Here is a 7319-nt window from a genome sequence, read left to right as displayed (position 1 = left end):
CTGAATACCCAGTCGCTTTTATATTTGTCTTATGTAACTTTGGTCTTGGCTTTAATGCATTAAACTCAGATTCTGCAAGAACATTTACTGTACTTGGGCTCCAGTATCCAGTTTAAACAGAATAATGTTTTGCAATGGAATAGTCCAGTCATTCTTACTTTGATTCTTTTCACAAAACACATCTATATAAAACTCCTTGTTCATTTTCAAGCACTGCATTTATGTGTTTTAGTTTCTTTCTATTTCTGCAACAACATGGAAAATGATTACTCCTACTACAGTTGTTGCACAGTTTCCTATTCGCTGGACACCGTTCTGGCTGATACTGCCACCCACAGCGATCACATAGCTTTTTTCTCTCAGGTGACATCTTGCTCTCTGTTGTTTTTGTTGTTGTCTTATTAGTTTTTCTAATATGTTCACATCTCCTCACAATGTCTACGTTGCAGCTCTCAATGAAAAGTTCTTTATCCTGTGACGTCACTGTTTCTGAAGATTTGCAGAGCATCAAAGCTTTTTCAGATCTATGTCTTGTTCTCTTAACAGTCTTTCTCTCAGACCATTATCCAGAATGCCACAAACAATTCTGTCTTTAATGAGAGAGTCTGTCAGTTCTCCAAACTCACATGTTTTACTCCAGTGTCTCAACTCAGTAACATATTGATCAACAGTTTCACCAGCTGTCTGCGTACATGTAAAAAATCTATACCACTCATACGTCACATTATGCTTCGGTATACAAAATGCTTCAAATTTGTCCATTATTGATTCTAACTTTAAATTATCTCCATTTTCAAAAGTAAAATGGCTATATACCTCAATTGCATTGTCGCCTATTACGTGGAATAGCACAGCTTTAGTTTTTTCCGTTTTTTTATCTGCATCGATCGCTGATAAATACAATTCCAAAATGTTGCTTAAATTTGCTCCAGTTCTCAGCTATGTTCCCAGACAATTGAAGTGTCGGTGGAGGTTGCAGCTCTTCCATTTGCAAAACTGTTAGCAAACACCAAAACAGTTTGAACTCTTTTCAATTATGTTCGATTCTCTCATGTTAGGAAATGTAGTACTCTTCCAGACTGACTTCTGACACCATGTTCTGTTCTTTATATTAATACATACCGTGGGTTTCCAATAACGAACCATATTCTGGAAGAAATAGAACTTTCATTTAAAAGCAACAACTACATGTCTTACAGCGCCATGCTTCCAGATCTTTCTATCATTTCTGAGCATGCTCAGACCTCTCTCCAATCACGTTCTTACACGTGGTATCACCACAAGATGGACTAGCCTCTTGCTGCAGCCTAAGGGATTCCAAGAACATAGAATACTGTGGCATAATACAGGCCCTTCAGCCCATGATATTGTGCCAGCCTTATCAAAACCCAAGAGTTCAACCTTATAACCTACTCTAAGCTCAATCTAACCCTTCCCTCCTACATAGCCCTATCATCCCTGCACCTGTCCAAGAGTTTCTTAAATGTCTCAATGTACCTGCCTCTACCACCACCCATGGCAATGTGTTCCAAGCACCCACCTCTCTGCGTAAATGACTTACCTCTGACATTCCCCTATACTTACCTCTAATCACCTTCAAATTATGCCCCCTGGTATTAGCCTTTTCCACTCTGGCTGTCTACTCGATCTATGCCTCTTGTCATCTTGTACACCTCTATCAAGTCACCTCTCATCCTCCTCCACTCCAAAGAGAAAAGCCCCAGCTTGCCCAACCTTTTCTCGTAAGACATGTTCTCTAATCCAAACAGCATCCCGCTAAATCTCCTCTGCTTCCTCTCCAAAGCTTCCACATCCATTTGGGTTCACTTCCATGCTCCTACACACCGTGACCTTGGCTGCTTTGTTGTTGTCTCACCTCCAGACGCTGTCTCTCAGCAACGTTCTAGTTTCATACTTCCTGTCCTTCTTCTCGAAACTTCCTGTTGTTTAACCCATCCCCTTGTCTATGTGCACTTCTGCCCTTACAAACTTCTACCAAAGTTGTGATGGTTCTTCATCACGTCCCTCCTGGCAGAGGGTCCAGAGGAGGCTCACAAGAATTATCTTGGGATTGAAAGGGTTAATGTAAGAGGTGTGCACTAGCTGGAGTTTAGAAGAATGATGGGGGATCTCATTGAAACCTTTTGAATATTGAAAGGTCCAGATAGAGTGGATGTGGAGAGAATGCTTCCTGTAGTTTGAGTCTAGGACCAGAGGGCAGAGCCTCAGAACAGAGTGCAATCCATTTAGGACAGAGATGGAGGAATTTCTTTAGCCAGAAGATGGTGAATCTGTTGAATTCATTGTCACTGATGGCTGTGGAGGTTGAGTCATCGGGTAATATTTAAAGCTGAGGTTGATAGGTTCTTGATTAGTTAGAGTGTCAAGGGTATGGTGATAAGGCAGGAGAATGGGGATGACAAGGTTAATAACAGCCTGATAGAATGGTGGAATAGACTTGATAGGCTGAATGGCCTTATTCTACTCATGTCTGATAGTCTTGTCATCTTCTGGCAAATTGCCTCATCTCACTGTTTCATGTCTGACCCACCCAAAATGCAAACCCAAACCACCTCACTATTTGGCACAGTGCAACCGAGGAGGGACCAGAAATATTGTCAGCATCCTGAAAAGCAAAGACCTCACACACAGCAGACACAAATGGTGACACAACAGCATAGTGGCTAGTGTAATGTTTTATAATGAACAGCACAGTGTCTAGTGTAATGTTTTATAATGAACAGCACAGTGTCTAGTGTAATGTTTTATAATGAACAGCACAGTGTCTAGTGTAATGTTTTATAATGAACAGCATAGTGGCTAGTGTAATGTTTTATAATGAACAGCATAGTGGCTAGTGTAATGTTTTACAGTGCTAGCAGGCAGGTTTCAATCCCTGCTGTCCACAAGGAGTTTGTATGTTCTCCACATGACCACGTGGATCCCCTCCAGGAGCTCCAGCTCCCCCCACACTCCTAAGTCGTACAGGTTAGGGTTAATAAGTTGTGGGCATGCTATGCTCCACAACTTCCATCACCTTCAAAGGGATCCCACCACTAAACATATCTTTACCTCAACCCCAACACCCATCGCCACTTCCCCCAGGGATCATTCCCTCCATGATTCCCTTGACCATTCGTCCCTCCCGACACATACCCCTGCAAGCGGCCAATGTGCCACATCTGCTCATTCACCTCCATTTCCACCTCTGCCGTAAACCGGGGAACCACTTTATCGAGCATCTCTGCTCCACCCACCAGAAGCCAACTTCCCGCTGGCCAACCCTTCTCATTCCGGTTCCCATTCCCATTCTAACGTGTCGGCCCATTGCTTCCTTTTGTGCCATTATGAGGCCGCCTTCAGGGTGGAGGAACAACACTTTACATCACATCTGGGTAGCTTCCAACCTGATGGCATGAATATCAATGTCTTGTTCTGTTGAAAAACTTCCCTCCCTCTCCCCTCTTCCTCTATTCCCCATTTTAGTCTCTTACCTCTACTCACCTGCCTATTGACTCACCCTGATTCCCTCCATCTTCCCTTTCTCCTATGATGCACTCTCCTCTCCTGTCAGATTCCTTCTTCACCAGCCCTTTACCTTTCCCACCCACTCGGCTTCACCTATCACCTTCCAACTATCCTCCTTCCCCTCTCCCCACCTTTTTATTCTGGTGTCTGCCCCCTGTCCGTCTCAGTCCTGAAGAAGGGGCTCGGCCCAATACATAGCCAGTTCATTTCCACCCACGCAGCCTGACCTGCTGAGTTCCTCGTTCCTCCAGCGGTTGGTCTGTGTGGCTGGAATGCTGTGTTGGTGCCGGAAACATGTTGGCAGCTGGGCAGCACACAGCACAATCCTTGGTCTGTGTTGGTTGTTGCCACAAACAGCACATTTCACTGTATGTGTTTCAATGTATGTGTGACACATAAAGCTCTTTATCAAATTAAATTAAACTGGCAAATTGTTTTATTATTGTCACCTGTCAAAACTTGTTCATAAGACCATTGGATATAGGAGTAGAATTAGTCCATTTTGGCCCACTGACTCCTGCAAATTAACCTTTAGGGAATCCTGCACAAAGACTCCCAAATTCCTTTGCGCCTCAGATTTTTGTATTTCCTCTCCATTGGGAAAATAGTCAGTCTTTAATTTCTACTACCAAAGTGCATGACCATCCACTTCCCGACACTGTATTCCATCTGCCATTTCTTTGCCCATTCTCCTAATCTCTCTAAGTCCTTCTGTAGCCTCTCTACTTCCTCAAAACTGCCTGCCCCTCGACCTATCATTGTATCATAGGCAAACTTTGCAACAGACACCAATTCCATCATGCAAATCATTAACAGATAAAGTATGAAGAACTGGTCCCAACACAGACCCCTGTGGAACACCACAGCTACCAACAGCTTCCTTTATCCCCACTCTTTGCCTCCTGCCAATCAGCCACTGCTTTATCCAGGAATCTTTCTTATAATACCATGAGCTTGTAAGTTGTTAAGCAGTCCCATGTGTGTCACCTTGTCAGAGGTCTTCTGAAAATCCAAGTACACAACATCCACTGATTCTCCTTCGTCCATCCTGCTTATTATTTCTGCAAAGAATTCCAGCAGGTTTGTCAGGCAAGATTTTCCCTTCAGGAAACGATGCTGACTACGGCCTATTTTATCATGTACTGCAGGTACCCCAAAACCTCATCCTCAACAATTGACCCCAACAGGAGGCTAAGAGTGCGAATAAAGGGGGCATTTCTCGGTCACTGCCAGTGATGAGTGGTGTTCCATCAGGGTTGGTGTAGGGACCGCTTCTTTTCACTTTTTCTGTAAAAGATTTGAATCATGGAATTGTTGGCTTTGTTGTCAAGTTTGCAGATGATACGAAGATAGGTGGGGGGCAGTGAGTGTTGAGCAGGCAAGGTATCTGCAGAAGGACTTTGGCAGGTTGGGAGAATAGGCAAAGAAGTGGAAGATTAAATACAGTGCAGGGAAGTGCTTAGTCATGCACTTTGGAAGAAGGAATAAAGGCATAGACTATTTTCTAAATGGAGAAAATTCAAACAAAAGCTTTGCAGATGGACTTTGGAGTCCTTGAGCAGAATTTCCTGACAGCTAGCTTGCAGGCTGAATCAGTGGCAAATACAATACACACGGAGTACTGTCAGTGGTTTTAGGCCCCTTATCTTAAAAAGGTGTGCTGACGTTGGTGAGGTTCTGGAGGGGGTTCATGAGAATGATTCCAGGAATGAGAGGGTTAATGTATGACAATTGTTTGATGGCTCTGGGCCTGTATACTATGGAGCCTTGAAGAATAAGATGGGGGAGGGATCTCATTGAAACCTATGGATTATTGATAGGGTGGATGTGGAGAGGATGTTTCCTCTGGTGGGTGAGTCTAGGACCAGAGGGCACAGCCTCAGGATAGAGGGCCGTCCATTTAGAGCAGAGATGAAAGGTAATTTCTTTCATCAGATCGTGGTGAATCTGTGGGATCCATTGCCGCAGACAGCTGTGGAGACTAAGCAATTGAGTACATTTAAAGCAGAGGTTGCTAGGTTCTTGATTAGTCAGGATGTCATAGGCCACAGGAAAAGACAGGGGAATGGGGTTAGAGGGATATTAAATCAGCCATGATAGACTGGCGAAGCAGACTCAATGGGCAGAGTGGACTAATTCTGCTCCTATGTCTTATGAGCAGATTTCTTCTTCTCCTCTGGTCCAATGGGAAACATCCTTTCAATATTTGATCAGTTTCAATGGGATCCCTCTCCATTCTTCTAAAGATCCCTATCAGGGATGGGCACATTCCTTTATGTGGAAATGTGTAGTAAAATGGTTGTCCGTTTCACTGTACGTCAGTACACGTGACAATAATTGACCACTTTACCTGGTTGTGGCAGTCTGCCGAGAGAAATGGAGAACTCATTCCTTCACTGTTCAGAGACCTGGCAGCGATAGAAAAGGGAGGTACTGCTGTGTCCTTTTAACTAGTGAGGAGGTATAGTGATCATCCATTGTGTGCACGTTACAGGGCCAAGATGTTGGATTACAAGTCAAATAACAGGTAAATGATGCTAGCTGGTGAAAGTGGGTGCGAGGAAGACACAACTCTGCTGCTAATGCATTAGGAGTGATATGGACTCATCTGGAGTGGCTGATGATGCTTTGGTATGGCTGTACTGCTTGTGTACCTGAAGTGGACGGTTTTAATGAATGATAATGATGTATTAGGCCCACTTCTCTGCCTCCAGAAATGGACCAAAATTACAGGAGCTGCTCTCCAGTTCAGAAGCAATTTTGGAATTTAGATCTAATTACTATCACACTGAGCACCATGTCTAATTCCTAACCCTTCTCATTCTCCTTAGCCATCTCCATGGACTATCACATTTGTCATAGTATTTTAAAGTTGTGCAAAATACAATCACTTCAATTACATCGTCCTGTAAAAGCCCTGATTATATTTGCTGCTTCTTTTTTCCTTGGGAACTTCTTCCTTCAGTAGTTGGTTAGGCAGTAGATATTACAGCCTTAGCCATTCAAATCACTGCTATATTGGGCTTGAGGTAAGTTATGTGTGATGGGACAGTGTAGAGGGAGCTTCACTCTGTATCTAACTGTCCCTGCCCTGGGTGTGTGTGATGGGACAGGGTAGAGGGAGCTTCACTCTGTATCTGACTGTCCCTGCCCTGTGAGTGTGTGATGGGACACTGTAGAGGGAGCTTCACTCTGTATCTAACTGTCCCTGCCCTGGGTGTGTGTGATGGACAGTGTAGAGGGAGCTTCACTCTGTATCTGACTGTCCCTGTCCTGGGAGTGTGTGATGGGACAGGGTAGAGGGAGTTTCACTCTGTATCTAACTGTCCCTGTCCTGGGAGTGTGTGATGGGACAGTGTAGAGGGAGCTTCACTCTGTATCTATCTGTCCCTGTCCTGGGAGTGTGTGATGGGACAGTGTAGAGGGAGCTTCACTCTGTATCTAACTGTCCCTGTCCTGGGAGTGTGTGATGGGACAGTGTAGAGGGAGCTTCACTCTGTATTTGTTAACAGTGCTCGATTAGTCACAGGTTTCCTCAGTGTGTGGAAGTCTCGCTGCAGACATACGCTGATGTATTCCTGCCCCATCAGTGGTCAGGTAGAGGAATCCAGCGAGTCAGTTCAGCCCCTTTTGTCTGCTTGTAGGTTCGGCTGACTTTGACCTCAACACCACTGTCTAACCCTGGGCCACATGTTTCTTGAACTGGCGGCCTTGGTGCTTGTTTTCTGAACAGGATGTCAGGATAGCCATCTGGGGACAGTTCACAGTAGTATATAATGGCAAAGCCCATT

This window comes from Hypanus sabinus, chromosome 4, assembly GCF_030144855.1.
Source record: "Hypanus sabinus isolate sHypSab1 chromosome 4, sHypSab1.hap1, whole genome shotgun sequence".
Classification (NCBI taxonomy): Eukaryota; Metazoa; Chordata; class Chondrichthyes; order Myliobatiformes; family Dasyatidae; genus Hypanus; species Hypanus sabinus.
This window is presented reverse-complemented; position numbering follows the sequence as displayed.